An 18641-nucleotide genomic window follows, 5' to 3' on the forward strand; every position below is an offset into this window, starting at 1 on the left:
GACTAGGCCTGCTACTTGTATGAATTTGGGATCTACGTACAACAACTTCCCCAAACTTTGTTTGGAATAGGCTACTTCTTTCTCAACTTCCTGACTAATAGAATAGGTCAACTTTTCTACTATGGGGGATAGTAGATTGACATGCTAGTTATTTTGCTGTTCATAACCGCATATCATTGTATCCTCAAATGGCTTGTTCTTTTAATATGAATTAGCATAATCTAAATGTGATTTCTGTCATTCTGAGCTCGGTGAGTGGACACCCAGATCAGGTTACGTATCCAATGCATATGGGTCCGGTAAATTTCTCAAATGTCCGGTATTATGTGTAGGGAATGTATGTGTAGGGAATGCAGGGTGAGTGAAAGGCCCTATTACCTTCCATCCACATCTGTGGAGACAGACAGCAGGTCCTGTGTCACTGCCAATGGGGTCAGGGGAGGAGGCGACATGTCACCAAATCATCATGTAATTCCAACCAATGTCTCACAGAACACACTCAAACAGAGGGAATGAGTGAGTGAGAGAAAGAGAGATTTAATAAAGAGGGTGGAAAAGTATGAAAAGGAAGAATCTCACTATATCCCCATCATATTACAAACTCCTAATATCACAACAGAAACACACAAAAAAACATTGAAATGTGATTCAGTGCGATGTCACAGTGGCTACTTCTCCAGTAGGAGTGGGAGAGAGGGTCTGAATGGAAACAATCACATGTGAGCCTGGGCAGACCTGTCATGGCATCAGTTGTGGAAAGAGAATCACGTGTGTTCAGCGTTCCAACTCCCACTTCACCACACACACACACACACAAAGATGGCTAACGACCCGTGAGGAACATCCGAACTGCTGACATGGTGTGTATGTGTGTGACAGTGTGACAGATTTACCTCTGACTGGGAGGAATATGGTATGTGTGTGTTTGTTTGTGACATGTTTATCTCTGACAGAGTGAGGATCTTCATGGTGTGTATATCCCTTTAGCTAGGTAAACATGTGATGTGTGTGTGTGTGTGTGTGTGTGGCCTGCCGCCTCCAGCTGGGTAAAAATCTTCTTGATGTGTTGGTAGCAGCCCTCGGCGAAGTCCATGTCTTCGTCGTACGAGCGACCGTGGAACACAGGCTGGGGAGCGTTGGAGAAGAACTTGTGGAAGGGGAAGTGTGTGGCCACGGCCTCGGCCTCCACCCTGCTTAGACCTGACCTTGGACATGTACTTTTCCCAGTGAGACATCACCTGCAGCGGGGAGAGAGAGGACAGCAGCAGACAGCCCCCCTGGATGTTACAGGTCTGGCTCTTTTTGGTATGCCGCACACATGCATTCTCACTCAAAGACAAACACAGTTGCGTCACATACAAAGTAGGACTGGATGATATATTTAAATAATTTGAATTTATGTTTTAGCTCGATATCCCAAATGCATAAAACAATTATATAAGGTATTGAACTTAATTGAAACGTGAACAAAGTTGACAGGCTCGCATGCTGTTCAAACAGTTGGAGACGGACAGAAGGGTGTGTTCATAACAAATCAACTGTTCTACCTTGTAAGCTAGCAAATAGATCCAAGTTGGCTAAACATAAATATAAAGATATTTGTAGTGTTGATATTTTGGTTCAGTATACACACACACACACACACACACACACACATATACAGTTGAAATCGGAAGTTTACATACACTTAGGTTGGAGTCATTAAAACTCGTTTTTCAACCACTCCACAAACAAACTATAGTTTTGGCAAGTAAAAATAGAACACAAGTATAAACACCATGGGACCATGTAGCCGTCATACCGCTCAGGAAGGAGACGCATTCTGTCTCCTAGAGATGAACGTACTTAGGTGTGAAAAGTGCAAATCAATCCCAGAACAACAGCAAAGGACCTTGTGAAGATGCTGGCGGAAACAGAAACAAAAGTATCTATTTCCACAGTAAAACAAGTCCTATATCGACATAACCTGAACGGCCGCTCAGCAAGGAAGAAGCCACCGCTCCAAAACTGCAATAAAAAAAGCCAGACTACGGTTTGCAACTGCACATGGGGACAAAGATGGCACTTTTTGGAGAAATGTCCTCTGCTCTGATGAAACTGTTCAGCCATAATGACCCATTGTTATGTTTGGAGGAAAAAGGGGGAGGCTTGCAAGCCCAAGAACACCATCCCAACCGTGAAGCACGGGGGTGGCAGCATCATGTTGTGGGGTTGCTTTGCTGCAGGAGGTACTGGTGCACTTCACAAAATAGATGGCGTCATGAGGTAGGGAAATTATGTGGATATATTGAAGCAACATCTCAAGACATCAGTCAGGAAGTTAAAGCTTGGTCGCAAATGGGTCTTCCAAATGGACAATGACCCTAAGCATACTTCCAAAGTTGTGGCAAAATGGCTTAAGGACAACAAAGTCAAGGTATTGGAGTAGCCATCACAAAGCCCTGACCTCAATCCTATAGAAAATTTGTGGGCAGAATTGAAAAAGCGTGTGCGAGCAAGGAGGCCTACAGACCTGACTCAGTTACACCAGCTTTGTCAGGAGGAATGGGCCAAAATCCACCCAACTTATTGTGGGAAGCTTGTGGAAGTCTACCCGAAACGTTTGACCCAAGTTAAACAATTTAAAGGCAGTGCTACCAAATACTAATTGAGTGTATGTAAACTTCTGACCCACTGGGAATGCGATGAAAGAAATAAAAGCTGAAATAAATCATTCTCTCTACTATTATTCTGACATTTCACATTCTTAAAATAAAGTGGTGATCCTAACTGACCTAAGACAGGGAATTTTTACTAGGCTTAAATGTCAGTAATTGTGAAAAACTGAGTTTAAATGTATTTGGCTAAGATCTATGTAAACTTCTGACTTCAACTGTATATACACACACACATATACATATATATATATATATATATATATACACATGCATACATACACACGTGTATATATATACACATACACACACACACATACAGTGGGGAGAACAAGTATTTGATACACTGCCGATTTTGCAGGTTTTCCTACTTACAAAGCATGTAGAGGTCTGTAATTTTTATTATAGGTACACTTCAACTGTGAGAGACGGAATCCAGAAAATCACATTGTATGATTTTCAGTTGTTGTTGCCTTCTCACCAAGCTGCTTGCCTATTGTCCTGTAGCCCATCCCAGCCTTGTGCAGGTCTACAATTTTATCCCTGATGTCCTTACACAGCTCTCTGGTCTTGGCCATTGTGGTGAGGTTGGAGTCTGTTTGATTGAGTGTGTGGACAGGTGTCTTTTATACAGGTAACGAGTTCAAACAGGTGCAGTTAATACAGGTAATGAGTGGAGAACAGGAGGGCTTCTTAAAGAAAAACGAACAGGTCTGTGAGAGCCGGAATTCTTACTGGTTGGTAGGTGATCAAATACTTATGTCATGCAATAAAATGCAAATTAATTACTTAAAAATCATACAATGTGATTTTCTGGATTTTTGTTTTAGATTCCGTCTCTCACAGTTGAAGTGTACCTATGATAAAAATTACAGACCTCTACATGCTTTGTAAGTAGGAAAACCTGCAAAATCGGCAGTGTATCAAATACTTGTTCTCCCCACTGTATATACACATACATATATATACACATACATACATATATATATATATACACATACATACATATATACACACATACACATATATACATACACACATATATATATACATACATACACACACACATATGTATACATATATATATACACACACACACACACACACACACACACACACACACACACACACTGAGCACATATAACATGAGGAACACCTTCCTAATATTGAGTTGCACCCCTCCTCCTTTTGCCCTCAGAACAGCCTCACTTCGTCAGGACATGGACTCTACAAGGTGTCGAAAGCATTCCACAGGGATGCTGGCCCATATTGACTCCAATGCTTCCCACAGTTGTGTCAAGTTGCCTGGATGTCCTTTGGGTTGTGGACCATTCTTGATACACACGGGAAACTGTTGAGCATGAAAAACCCAGCAGCGGTGCAATTCTTGACACCTACTACCATACCCCGTTCAAAGGCACTTAAATCGTGTCTTGCTCATTCACCCTGAGAATGGCATACATACACAATCCATGTCTCAAGGCTTAAAAATCCTTATTTAACCTGTCTCCTCCCCTTTATCTACATTGTTTGAAGTGGATTTAACAAGTGACACAATAAGGGATCATAGCTTTCACCTGGATTCACCTTGTCAGTCTATGTCATGGAAAGAGCAGGTTTCCTTAATGTTTTGTACACTTGATGTGTAGATAGATGTCCTAGCCTACCTCTTTCAGGTAATACATTCAATGCAGTATTAGTCTTAAATTTAGCTAATGAATGATGGGTTATGCATAAGTCTCTAACTTATTGCCTCTGTCTTGCACAATACGCACTTGCGCTCCGCTGGCCTCTCTCCTTAAATAACTTTCCTTAGCTCTTGTAGTCCCATGAAAAGAAGTACTAGAATAGCATGCTCTACATTTTTGTTGTTTCGTATACTAATAGACCATTAGAAGAGGGATGCAAGCTCTTGTTTGCAGCATGTTAAATGCAGCATGTTAAATAAAGCAGCCAATTGAACTCACAGGGAGTTTGAAAGAGAACTCGATGGCGGTAGGCTATAGCAGTTATTTGTTCAGACCCATAACCATTCAATCTCCGTGAAGAGAAATGACAGCCGTCTGCATCTTATTCCAGTCCTATATTATTCAAGCATGTCATTACAATGATGAACATGAGGACAACAAAACTTATTTAATTTAAACTCAAATTCGCAAGTCTATAATTGTAACTTTGTAGGCCGCATGTCCTGCACTAGCATCACGTTCTTTCCCAGCTTCATGGTTTGAATGAGGTGTGTAATTCCAGTCCATATAATACAGTATAATACAACAAAAGGACAGTAATACAGTCCATACAAAAATATTAGCCTACTGGAGCTAGTTTAATTGATTTACCCAAGAGAGCATAGCTACATCTATGGGCTTTTATGTTTTCTGTCGTGTGTAATGTGCGGTAGCTTATATATGATAGGCTATGTATTGGATAACGCCGCAATCATTTGGGCTTTTTTGGGCTTGGGCTCATTAAAGGTCTTTAATGTATAGGTCATCAGGCTCAGGTAGCATCAGTACAGTACTGTACAGCACTTCGAGATATTAGCTGATGTACGAAGGGCTATATAAAATAAACTTGATTGATTGATCAGGCTTGAATTTGAATGACGATCAAAGCTCTTACCAAATACAGACATATTTATATATGTTTTAAACTGAACATTTGTCAAATACAATATTCAACCCTACTCTCCCCTCTACACCCCACTTCCAGCCTCCCTCTTCTGTCTCCCCTCTACACCCTAATGCCAGCCTCCCTGCTGTGTCTTCCAGTCTCCTCTTACTGACAGGATGCCGCCTCAGTGAGATATCCACTCCACTCTTCTAGATTTTAGATCTGGGCTATTTTATGAGCTCTCTCAGGTCCTCTTAAGCTGACAGTTGCCTTGGGTTGTCTCCTCTTTGTTAAAAAGGCTCTGTTGTCTATTCTGGGCCTTTCTGCTGATGCATGCTGCCACAATCAAGAGCATCCTGTCGGGCTGTATCACCGCCTGGTACGGCAACTGCTCCGCCCACAACTGTAAGGCTCTCCAGAGGGTAGTGAGGTCTGCACAACGCATCACCAGGGGCAAACTACCTGCCCTCCAGGACACCTACACCACCCGATGTCACAGGAAGGCCAAAAAGATCATCAAGGACATCAACCACCTGAGCCACTGCCTGTTCACCCAGCTATCATCCAGAAGGCGAGGTCAGTACAGGTGCATCAAAGCTGGGACCAAGAGACTGAAAAACAGCTTCTATCTCAAGGCCATCAGACTGTTAAACAGCCATCACTAACATTGAGTGGCTGCCGCCAACATACTGACTCAAATCTCTAGCCACTTTAATAATTAAAAATTGGATATAATAAATGTATCACTAGTCATTTTAAACAATGCCACTTCATATAATGTTTACATACCCTACATTACTCATCTCATATGTATATACTGTACTCTATATCATCTACTGCATCTTGCCTATGCCGTTCGGCCATCGCTCATCCATATATTTATATGTACATATTCGTATTCATTCCTTTTTCCTTTACACTTGTGTGTAAAAGGTAGTTGTTGTGAAATTGTTAGATTTTGTGTTAGATATTACTGCATGGTCGGAACTAGAAGCACAAGCATTTCACTACAATAGCATTAACATCTGCTAACCATGTGTATGTGAACAATAACATTTGATTTGAATCAGAACTGTCTGCTGTGGCATTTTTTAAGATCAGTGTCGTGATCTGAGGGTCATATCACATCATTCTGAGGGGATGTTGTGAGGAGAACTGAAGCCTAAACCTGTGACATCACAGCCTAGGGAAAATAGTTTCAAACCCTTCATGCACAAATCAGTATCAGCTGCAAGCAACAAGCCAGTAGGCTTGAAGTGGAAAATCAAATCTAAAGTTTAAGAACCCAAACTCAAAGCTGGCTATTAATAGTTTTGGTTGCTGAGACGATGGAAGCTAATAACCAGAAGGACCAAATTGCAGTCTTCGCTAATACATGTAATAACATTGACAAGGTATAACAGGAATTGGAGCTGCATTGGTCATTATAAAGTTGTCAGTTTCAATGGCTTAAAATATTCACATTAAAAATATGGAAATTAAATATTTTTTAACAAGACATAAGTTACCTACACTTGTTACAATGATTGATATTGAATAAATACAAAGCTCACAAATTATATTGTCAAACAAAGAGTGTAAAACAAACACAATAGTTTGCTTTTCAACAAACTGAAAAAGACAAAAATACAGAAACCCGAGCCATCTTTTGTCTAGTCAGGCGTCCCGGTGTGCCGCCACAACAAACCAGAAAGACGATTTGTGGGTGGCAGTGGCACCTGGCCATGCTATCTTCGATGTCACCCAGACACTGCTGTGCTGTGTGCGCGTGTGTCAGAGTGAAACTTTAACTCTTAAATAGATCTCTTGCTAAGCCTCACAGCAGATGATTCATAAACAGAACTACACCTGCTGATGACGATCAAATTAAAAAAGTGGTGAACTTGTTTCCCTCATCACAAAAGCAGCCCTCTGCTCTCCCGTCCCAGGAGACTGCCAAAGAGAGAGAGACAGAGACAGAACTAACCCATTTAGTCATAAAGTGCTTTCAACTTCCACAAAAGCGCTCTATATACCTCTGTCTTTCATATACACAGTATTTCAATATCTAATTAAGGGGGGGGATTTATATAATTTTTTATTTATTCATTAAAAGGCAATGTAATGTATATTAATGTCACTGTAAACTAGCCTTGGTTGACCATTGAGAAAAGATAATAATTTTTCATCCCATTGCCTATACAGTACAGTGTTAATTAGTTACCCCAGGTTTCTCCTTCCTCGTCATTGGACCGGAAGGAAGGAAGAAAGGGTGAATGTTGATTCAGTCAGTGTGCATGTTGTAGACAGCCTCTCGTCCTGGTACTGTAACTAGCTTTAGCTGATCTGCAGAATGCAATGGTGCTATTCCAGAGCCGTCACATCCACTCCACATTCTTCAAACTCACGCCATTCTCACTGGCTCTGCTCTACGCAACAAGGGCCTGTGTTCAGTTGGCACGAAACAGGAGAAAACTGGTCTGTTTTTAAACAGAAGATTACCATATCTGAATCCTTCAGTGAGCTAAGGGTAGGTAGGGCCAGAATCGAATTTTACAGCAATATCTGCCCATTTAATGAACACAACTGAATCTACCCATGTACTGTATATTTTGTATCACTAGGCCTTTTTGTTGTGGTTTCCATTGACAAGATGGTTTCCAGTGGATAAAGAATACGTATCTGCAGACTCCTTGAGGCTTCTGCTCTGACGTATGGCCTGAGGCTAATCATCCTCATGGATGTTTATACTGATATAATCTCTCATGGACAGACTTTATAAATGGTACCGTAGATGCGGGATGCGTGAGATAATGAGCAGCATTAGCTCCGGTTCTTGGGTTTTTCCATCACTGGTTATATGCACAAATCATGATTTTGCACGTATCTTTCGAATTGCGGATGGGGAGGGGAAATTTGGCCCATAAACTTACCCGTAACTTGCAAAGAGAAAGTGTGGAGTTCTACGTTCCGGTTCCGATCCTCGTTCTCTCTCTTCTCTTAACACTTATGGACCAAGAACTTAATCAAGCATCTGACCACTTACGCAAGCCTTTGGTTCTGTGTTAACTGAGATTTGTACTTATATAGCCTGGATCTCAAAGCTATAGTTAGTTATTCTGACAGCAAGATCAGAGCTAGTGAAAACGGCCGCTGCATGAGCACTGAATAAATATTTAATGAAGTTGGAACTATTTTAGACCAAGGGCTCTATTTTGGTCTTTAACGCAGACTGACAATAATAAATAACACATTTGAGGTGGTTCATAAAGTCATGAAAAAAATAGCACAAGTTATATTATATAACTCTACATATTTTGAACATGTCATTCCAAAATCATGGGGAATACAATTTGGAGTTAGTCCCCCTTTGCTGCTATAACAGCCTCCACTCCTCTGGAAAGGCTTACCCCTAGATGTTGGAACTTTGTTGCGGGGACTTGCCTCCATTCAGCACCAACAGCATTAGTGAGGTCGGGCAAAGATGTTGGGTGATTAGGCCTGGCTTGCAGTCGGCGTTCCAATTCAAAGATTTCCCTTCACTGGAACTAAGGGGCCTAGCCCCAACCATGAAAAACAGCACCAGACCCGTATTACTCATCCACCAAACTTTACAGTTGGCACTATGCATTGGGTCAGGTAGTGTTCTCCTGGCATCCGCCAAGCCCAGATTCGTCCGTCGGACTACCAAATGGTGAAAAATGATTCATCACTCCAGAGAATGCGTTTCCACTACTTCAGAGTCCAATGGCGGCGAGCTTCATACCACTCCAGCCGACGCCTGGCATTGCGCATGGTGATCTTAGGCTTGTGTGCAGCTGCTTGGCCATGGAAACCCATTTCATGAAGCTCCCAACGAACAGTTCTTGTGCTGACGTTGCTTCCAGAGGCATTTTGGAACTCGGTAGTGAGTGTTGCAACTGAGGACAATATTTGTGCTACGTGCATCAGCACCCGGCGGTCCCATTCTGTGAGCTTGCTACCACTTCCCGGCTGAGCCGTTGTTGACCGTGGCAGCATCACTTACAGTTGACCGTGGCAGCTCTAGCAAGACAGAAATTTGACGCACTGACTTGTTGGAAAGGTGGCATCCTATTACGGTGCCACAATGAAAGTCACAGATCTTCAGTAAGGCCATTCTACTGCCAATGTTTGGCTACGGAGTTCTCGATTTATACACATGTTAGCAACAGGAGTGGCTGAAATAGCCGAACCCACTAATTTGAAGGGGTGTCCACATACCTTTGTATATACAGTTCCAGTCAAAAGTTTCGGACATACCTAGTCATTCAAGGGTTTTTCTTTTGTTTTACTACTTTCTACAAGACATCAGAACTATGAAATAACACATATGGAATAATGTAGTAACCAAAAAAGTGTAAGAATATATTTTAAAGTAGCCACCCTTTGCCTTAATGACAACTTTGCACACTCTTGGCATTCTCTCAACCAGCTTCTCCTGGAATGCTTTTCCAATAGCCTTGAAGGAGTTCCCACATATGCTGAGCACTTGTTGGATGCTTTTCCTTCACTGGGTGGTCCAACTCATCCCAAACCATCTCAATTGGGTTGAGATCGGGTGATTGTAGAGGCCAGGTCATCTGATAAAGCATACTCCTTCTTGGTCAAATAGCGTTACACAGCCTGGAGGTGTGTTGGGTCATTGTCCTGTTGAAAAACAAATGATAGTTCCACTAACCGCAAACCAGATGAGATGGCGTATCGCTGCAGAATGCTGTGGTAGCCATGCTGGTTAAGTGTGACTTGAATTCTAAATAAATCACAGACAGTGTCACCAGCAGTTAAGGCTGTAGAGGTCATTGGGTCTAGTTAGGGCTATAGGGGTCATTGGGTCTAGTTAAGGCTGTAGAGGTCATTGGGTCTAGTTAGGGCTGTAGGGGTCATTGGGTCTAGTTAGGGCTGTAGGGGTCATTGGGTCTAGTTAGGGCTGTAGGGGTCATTGGGTCTAGTTAGGGCTATAGGGGTCATTGGGTCTAGTTAGGGCTATAGGGGTCATTGGGTCTAGTTAAGGCTGTAGGGGTCATTGGGTCTAGTTAAGGCTGTAGAGGTCATTGGGTCTAGTTAGGGCTGTAGGGGTCATTGGGTCTAGTTAGGGCTGTAGGGGTCATTGGGTCTAGTTAGGGCTGTAGGGGTCATTGGGTCTAGTTAGGGCTGTAGGGGTCATTGGGTCTAGTTAGGGCTGTAGGGGTCATTGGGTCTAGTTAGGGCTGTAGGGGTCATTGGGTCTAGTTAGGGCTGTAGAGGTCATTGGGTCTAGTTAGGGCTGTAGAGGTCATTGGGTCTAGTTAAGGCTGTAGAGGTCATTGGGTCTAGTTAAGGCTGTAGAGGTCATTGGGTCTAGTTAGGGCTGTAGGAGTCATTGGGTCTAGTTAGGGCTGTAGGAGTCATTGGGTCTAGTTAAGGCTGTAGAGGTCATTGGGTCTAGTTAGGGCTGTAGGGGTCATTGGGTCTAGTTAGGGCTGTAGGGGTCATTGGGTCTAGTTAAGGCTGTAGGGGTCATTGGGTCTAGTTAAGGCTGTAGGGGTCATTGGGTCTAGTTAAGGCTGTAGAGGTCATTGGGTCTAGTTAAGGCTGTAGAGGTCATTGGGTCTAGTTAAGGCTGTAGAGGTCATTGGGTCTAGTTAAGGCTGTAGGGGTCATTGGGTCTAGTTAGGGCTGTAGGGGTCATTGGGTCTAGTTAGGGCTGTAGGGTCATTGGGTCTAGTTAGGGCTATAGGGGTCATTGGGTCTAGTTAAGGCTGTAGGGGTCATTGGGTCTAGTTAAGGCTGTAGGGGTCATTGGGTCTAGTTAAGGCTGTAGGGGTCATTGGGTCTAGTTAAGGCTGTAGAGGTCATTGGGTCTAGTTAAGGCTGTAGAGGTCATTGGGTCTAGTTAAGGCTATTGGGGTCATTGGGTCTAGTTAAGGCTGTAGGGGTCATTGGGTCTAGTTACCGCTGTAGGGGTCATTGGGTCTAGTTACCGCTGTAGGGGTCATTGGGTCTAGTTAGGGCTGTAGGGGTCATTGGGTCTAGTTAGGGCTGTAGGGGTCATTGGGTCTAGTTAGGGCTGTAGGGGTCATTGGGTCTAGTTAGGGCTGTAGGGGTCATTGGGTCTAGTTAGGGCTATAGGGGTCATTGGGTCTAGTTAGGGCTGTAGGGGTCATTGGGTCTAGTTAGGGCTGTAGGGGTCATTGGGTCTAGTTAGGGCTGTAGGGGTCATTGGGTCTAGTTAGGGCTGTAGGGGTCATTGGGTCTAGTTAGGGCTGTAGGGGTCATTGGGTCTAGTTAGGGCTGTAGGGGTCATTGGGTCTAGTTAGAGCTGTAGGGGTCATTGGGTCTAGTTAGGGCTGTAGGGGTCATTGGGTCTAGTTAGGGCTGTAGGGGTCATTGGGTCTAGTTAGGGCTGTAGGGGTCATTGGGTCTAGTTAGGGCTGTAGGGGTCATTGGGTCTAGTTAGGGCTATTGGGGTCATTGGGTCTAGTTAGGGCTGTAGGGGTCATTGGGTCTAGTTAGAGCTGTAGGGGTCATTGGTTCTAGTTAGGGCTGTAGGGGTCATTGGGTATAGTTAGGGCTGTAGGGGTCATTGGGTCTAGTTAGGGCTATTGGGGTCATTGGGTCTAGTTAGGGCTGTAGGGGTCATTGGGTCTAGTTAGGGCTGTAGGGGTCATTGGGTCTAGTTAGGGCTGTAGGGGTCATTGGGTCTAGTTAGGGCTGTAGGGGTCATTGGGTCTAGTTAGGGCTGTAGGGGTCATTGGGTCTAGTTAAGGCTGTAGAGGTCATTGGGTCTAGTTAAGGCTGTAGAGGTCATTGGGTCTAGTTAAGGCTGTAGGGGTCATTGGGTCTAGTTAAGGCTGTATAGGTCATTGGGTCTAGTTAAGGCTCTATAGGTCATTGGGTCTAGTTAAGGCTGTATAGGTCATTGGGTCTTGTCTAGAAAAAACACTACTACTCAAGTTGGAAAGACTCAAACAAACAATTTTCATTTCCATTTTCATCAGGGCTTTTCCAGGGCAGAAGGTGCTCACAGACTAGTGGAGGCTAAAACTTGGAATGGAGTTTACTTGATGGTATATTCATCTAGCCACGTCACACCTCAGGTAAGTCACATAAAAGCCAGTCCACTTTATACACTACAGACCCAAACACAGAATAACACATATAAACAGCTCAAGACGATAGGAGAAGCCTGGGACTGGGAGGCTGCCTTGGCTGCTAATGATTGTCCCGACACATGCCGGTGAGTGGTTTGTGTGTGTGTGTGTAGAGTTGTTTTACGACTGTGCTGATAGCCATGCTGCCATATTTACTCCCCAGCAGTCACCCAATAAATAACAGACAGATCCCTCTGCCAGCTACGAGTCACCAGGCCAGGAATGAGCTTCATCAAAGCAAAGCAGGAGTGTGTGTGTGTGTGTGTGTGTGTGTGTGTGTGTGTGTGTGTGTGTGTGTGTGTGTGTGTGTGTGTGTGTGTGTGTGTGTGTTAGTGAATGCGTGTTTCTGTAGAGGAGACGCTGTGTGTGTGTTAGTGAATGTGTGTGTTTCTGTGGATGAGAGGCTGTGTGTTTGCGAGGCAGCTGTGTGTGTGTGTGTGTGTGTGTGTGTGTGTGTGTGTGTGTGTTTCTGTGGATGAGAGGCTGTGTGTTTGCGAGGCAGTTGCGTGTGTGTGTGTGTGTGTGTGTATGTGTGTGTGTGTGTGTGTGTGTGTGTGCGTGTGTTTCTGTGGATGAGAGGCTGTGTGTTTGCGAGGCAGTTTTGTGTGTGTGTGTGTGTGTGTGTGTGTGTGTGTGTGTGTGTGTGTGTGTGTGTGTGTGTGTGTGTGTGTGTGTGTGTGTGTGTGTGTGTGTGTGTGTGTGTGTGTGTGTGTGTGTGTGTGTGTGTGTGTGTGTGTGTGTGTGTGTGCGACAGCTGTGTGTGCGCTCCATCGGCACCATTTAATTTAGTGGAGGGCCTTTCAGGGCAGTAATTCACTAAGAGGGCCTGACTGAGATCTGCAGGAGTGAGGAGGAATGGAACGCCAAATAACTCCACATTACTAGTGTCTGGGGGAAGGTCCTAGCCAGTCCCCTGCGTCAGGAAGAGTAGTTACAAATCCTCAGCTCTTCAAGAAGCCAGGGCCAATAATACACCTGTCATAGGTAGCCAACAACCCACTCTGGGCTATGAGTGATTGAAAAGTACAGTTTAACTAACGAGCCAATGGATAGGAGACTTCAGCTGTGGCTCAAACTTTTAATGCTGTCCGTCTATTGCCTTGGTTTACTCAGGTGGCTAGATATGAGTAGTCACATTTTTTTAAATTATTTTTTACCAGACAAGATGTTTGATCTTGACCACATCTTAAATTATGAAAGTCAATATCATCAAGAACATCAGTAAATGTTCTTACCATAGTGGGTCCAGGCTGCATCCCAGCATGGATGGCCTCAATCTGAGTTGGTGTAAACTGGATGGTATTTCTGTTCAAACATACAAAGTTATCACTCATGGTTAGAGGATTTTAAGGAACATGTTGAAAACTTGAGAAGCAAAACAAGAGCTGTTTTCAACAATATTTCGATACTTTGACTCCAAGTATATATTTGTATTTGTTTTTATATATACAGTGGGGAGAACAAGTATTTGATGAAAATAAAAAAAAATCCAGAAAATCACATTGTATGATTTTTAAGTAATTAATTTGCATTAATGTCTGTGAGTATAACATAACTTATTTGGCAGGCGAAACCCCAAGGACAAACCATCCAGGATTTTTTTTTTTGTTGAGTTCACTGTGTTTTCAATTGGTTTTCTATGGGAAACTAGATTTCTGAGGCACCTGGTTGCAGTTCCTATGGTTTCCACTAGATGTCAACAGTCTTTAGAAAATGTTTTTCTTTTGAGTAATGAAGAAGTAGGGTTGTTCAGACTGAGTGTCAAGCCAAGTGGACTCTTTTGTTTGGTGCGCGACCTGGAACTCGCTCCACTTTGATTTTATCCGCTATTGAACACAGTATATTCCGGCTTAAATTTTATCGATTATTTACATTTTAGGATACCTAAAGTTGGATTAGGAAAGTTGTTTGAAATGTTTGGACCAAGTTTACAGGTAACTTATTAGATCATTTATAGTCATGTTGGGCGAGTTTTAACAGGTGTATTTCTGAATCAAACGCGCCAAATAAATTGACATTTTGGGGATATAACGAAGGAATTTATCGAACAAAAGGACCATTTGTGATGTTTATGGGACATTTTGGAGTGCCAACAAAAGAAGATCTTCAAAGGTAAGGCATGAATTATATCGTTATTTCTGACTTTCGTGTCGCACCTCCCTGGTTGAAAAGGATTTGTATGATGAGGCGCTGTCCTCAGATAATCGCATGGTTTGCTTTCGCCGTAAAGCCTTTTTGAAATCTGACACGGCGGCTGGATTAACAAGAAGTTAAGCTTTATTTTGGTGTATTGCACTTGTGATTTTATGAAAGTTAAATATTTCTAATTTAATTTAATAATTTAATATTTCTAGTAACTGTATGGCTTCCTTTTGTGGCTGAACGCTGTTTTCAGATTATTGAATATTGTGCTTTTGCCGTAAAGCTTTTTGAAATCTGACACAGCGGTTACATTAAGAACAAGAGTATATTTAATTCTATGTAAAACATGTATCTTTCATCAAAGTTTATGATGAGTATTTATGTTATTTGACGTGGCTCTCTGCAATTTCTCCGGATATTTTGGAGGCATTTCTGAACATGGCGCCAATGTAAACTGAGGTTTTTGGATATAAAAATGAACTTTAGCGAACAAAACATATATGTATTGTGTAACATGAAGTCCTATGAGTGTCATCTGATGAAGATCATCAAAGGTTAGTGATTAATCTTTCTGCTTTTCGATTTCTGCTTTTTGTGACTCCTGTCTTTGGCTGGAAAAATGGCTGTTTTTCTGTGATTTTGCGGTGACCTAACATAATCGTTTGTGGTGCTTTCGCTGTAAAGCTTATTTGAAATTGGACACTTTGGTGGGATTAACAACAAGATTACCTTTAAAATGGTATAAGATACATGTATGTTTGAGGAATTTTAATTATGGGATTTCTGTTGTTTGAATTTGGCGCCCTGCACTTTCACTGGCTGTTGTCATATCATCCCGTTAACGGGATTGCAGCCATAAGAAGTTAACCTTTGACCCTCACTGTGTGGGCTGGTTGTAGGGGTAGGGCCCCCGGTTGGGTGTGACATGAGGCTCCACTATAAGCATTTTGCCTTCCTCCTTTTTCTCCTCCTCTTCCTCCTCGTCTGCCTTCCACCTCTTGCCTTTGTTGGCCCTGTTCTGCACATGGAACTTGATTCTAGGGTGGGAAAAGAGCAGAAGGTTGAAAGATATGTTGCAGTTGGACCACATCAGAAAGACAACACCCCCAGAAGAATGACCCCAACCGTACTCCATCTGAACCTTGACCTCTGACCTGAAGGCATGTATCAGCAACTCGGGGTTGTCCTCTGTGACCTTGACGGTGTAACCAGGGAAACAGGACCTCAGGTGGTCTACGGACAGGAACATGTCATTGAAGTCCAGGGAGGATTGGGCATCTTGGAGTAAGGGGCAGAGCCCGGATCACCGTAGCCCAGGATGATGTAGGATCATGGAGCCATTCTGGGACCACACACAGTGTTCATCAGGTTCCTAATTGTCTCCAGGACAGCCTGGGGGACAAAACAAGGGGTGGAGAAAATGATCAGATATAAAAATGGTTAACCTTAGGGATCCCTTGCGGCTCGAATCCCGTTACCGGGATCGATTTGACAACATCCGGTGAAATTGCAGAGCGTGAAATTCAAATGACAGAAATAGCAATATGAAACATTCATGAAAATACAAGTGTCATACATCAGTTAAAAGCTTAACTTCTTTTTAATCCAGCCGCTGTGTCAGATTTCAAAAAGGCTTTACGGCGAAAGCACACCATGCAATTATCTGAGGACAGCGCCCAGCACACAAAAGCATTAAAAACATTTTCCAACCAGGCAGATGCGCCACGAAAGTCAGAATTAGCGATAAAATAAAATCACTTACCTTTGAAGATATTCTTCTGTTGGCACTCCAAAAGGTCCCAGCTACATCACAAATTGTTGTTTTGTTCGATAAAGTCCTTTTTTATATCCCCAAAAACTCAGTTTAGCTGGCGCGCTTCATTCAATAATCCACCGGTTTCCCTCCTTCAAAATGCATACAAAATGAATCCCAAACGTTACCAATAAACTTCTCCAAACAAGTCAAACAACGTTTATAATCAAACCTCAGGTACCCTAATACGTAAATAAACGATCAAATGTAACACGGAGAATAGTTATTGTCATTACCGGAGAGAAACAACAAAGTATGCGCATTCACCGGAACACGTAACAAACACTACAGCCAAAATGGGAGCCACTTAGAAAAACTACAGATTCTAGCTAATTTTTCCAAAAACAAGCCTGAAACTCTTTCTAAAGACTGTTGACATCTTGTGGAAGCCCTAGGAACTGCAATCTGGGAGGTATTGCTTTCATATTAAAAATGACAGCCATAGGAATCAATGGTGGGCTGAACATTTTTTTTTTCTGGATGGTTTGTCCTCGGGTTTTTGCCTGCCATATCAGTTCTGTTATACTCACAGAGATTATTTTAACCATTTTAGAAACTTTAGAGTGTTTTCTATCCAATACTACCATGCATATGCATATCCTAGCTTCTGGGCCTGAGTAACAGGCAGTAAACCTTGGGCACCTCAGTCATCCAAACTTCCGAATACTGCCCCCTAGCCTTAAGAAGTTTTAATATGTACCAAAATCTGATCAAATGTGAAAAGAGGGACTTGCCTACATGTCAATCACATTTTAATGAGTGTTCAACTATGTGATATCCTCTGTGTCAAATAATTGAGCAACATCTTCCTTTTCATTTAATTTTGTGAAATGTTAAACAAAACATATATCTTCAAGCATTGATGTAATTTTGAAATGACAGTAATGAGCTTGTGTTAGGACTGCACAATATGGGCAAAACATTTAATTGTGTGTTTTTTTACTGCGATTGCGATTTGATTTGCAATATTTTCAAACCACTTGGGTGATCTGTGGAACCATAGAAATATAATGATTAGTCTAATGATATAGTTGGAATACAGTGTTGTTTGGCATAACAACAGATTAAAAAGCCAGGGAGGAGTTTGTTGTGACAGGGTAGGAACCAAAATGTTGGTCTGTGTTTCCCGCGGCACAACAGCTAGAATTGAATAAGTGTTATATTAGGACAACAACTTTAGAATATGCTTAGTTATTCCTCTCTGATTCAGAACATGCCATAGTACAAACATGATGATATATACAGTGCATTCGGAAAGTATTCAGACCCCTTGACTTTTTCCACTTTGTTACGTTACAGCCTTATTTTAAAATTGATTAAATCGTTTTTTTCCCCCTCATCAACCTATACAGTTTGCTAGCCAGATTTGCCCTCTCAGTTAGCTAGTTAGCATTAGTGGCTAATGCAAAAAAAATGGACATGTGCAGCATGCTAAGACTAACACGCATTTTGCAGATAGCAAGATAAAATAATAGTATAATAAAGGAAACATGGATTTATATTAGGACGCAAAAATATGGATCTCTTGCGATATGGATATTTCACATACAGCAAATGTACAAAACATTAGGAAAACCTGCTTTTTCCATGACAGACTGACAAGGTGAAAGCTATGATCCCTTACTGATGTCACTTTCTAAATCCACTTCAATCAGTATAAATGAAGGGGAGGAGACAGGTTAAAGAAGGATTTTTAAGCCTTGAGACAATTGAGACATGGATTGTGTGTGTGTGCCATTCAGAGGGTGAATGGGCAAAACAAAAGATTGAAGTGCCTTTGAATGGGGTATGGTAGTAGGTGCCAGGTGCACTGGTTTGAGTGTGTCAAGAATGGTGCTGAGGTTTTTCCATTCTCAACAGTTTCCCGTGTGTATCATGAATGGTCCACCAACCAAGGGACATCCAGCCAACATGACAACTGTGGGAAGCATTGGAGTCAACCTTGTGGAACTTGTAGAGTCCACGCCCTGATGAATTGAGGCTGTTCTGAAGGCAAAAAAGGGGGTGCAACTCAATATTAGTGTTCCTAATGTTTTGTACACTCAATGTATATCTTTTGTACACTCAATGCAATTCCAATGTACTACATTCAATAAATTGTGCAGCCCTAGCTTGTTTGCACATGAAATTGACAGCAAGGGTCTGAAATTACACTCAACATGTAAAACACACATTCTTTCAAGCTCTTTAAAGGGGTTAAAATCAAATCAAATCAAATGTATTTATATAGCCCTTCTTACATGAGCTGATATCTCAAAGTGCTGTACAGAAACCCAGCCTAAAACCCCA

The 18641-nt window shown here is 42.4% G+C and overlaps 1 pseudogene; it reads right to left on the reverse strand.

The window, feature by feature from the left end:
• Window positions 1–18641, reverse strand: part of LOC120023267 — a 104951-nt pseudogene that overhangs the window by 51896 nt on the left and 34414 nt on the right.

Source organism: Salvelinus namaycush, chromosome 28 (genome assembly GCF_016432855.1).
Source record: "Salvelinus namaycush isolate Seneca chromosome 28, SaNama_1.0, whole genome shotgun sequence".
NCBI classification, from domain to species: Eukaryota; Metazoa; Chordata; class Actinopteri; order Salmoniformes; family Salmonidae; genus Salvelinus; species Salvelinus namaycush.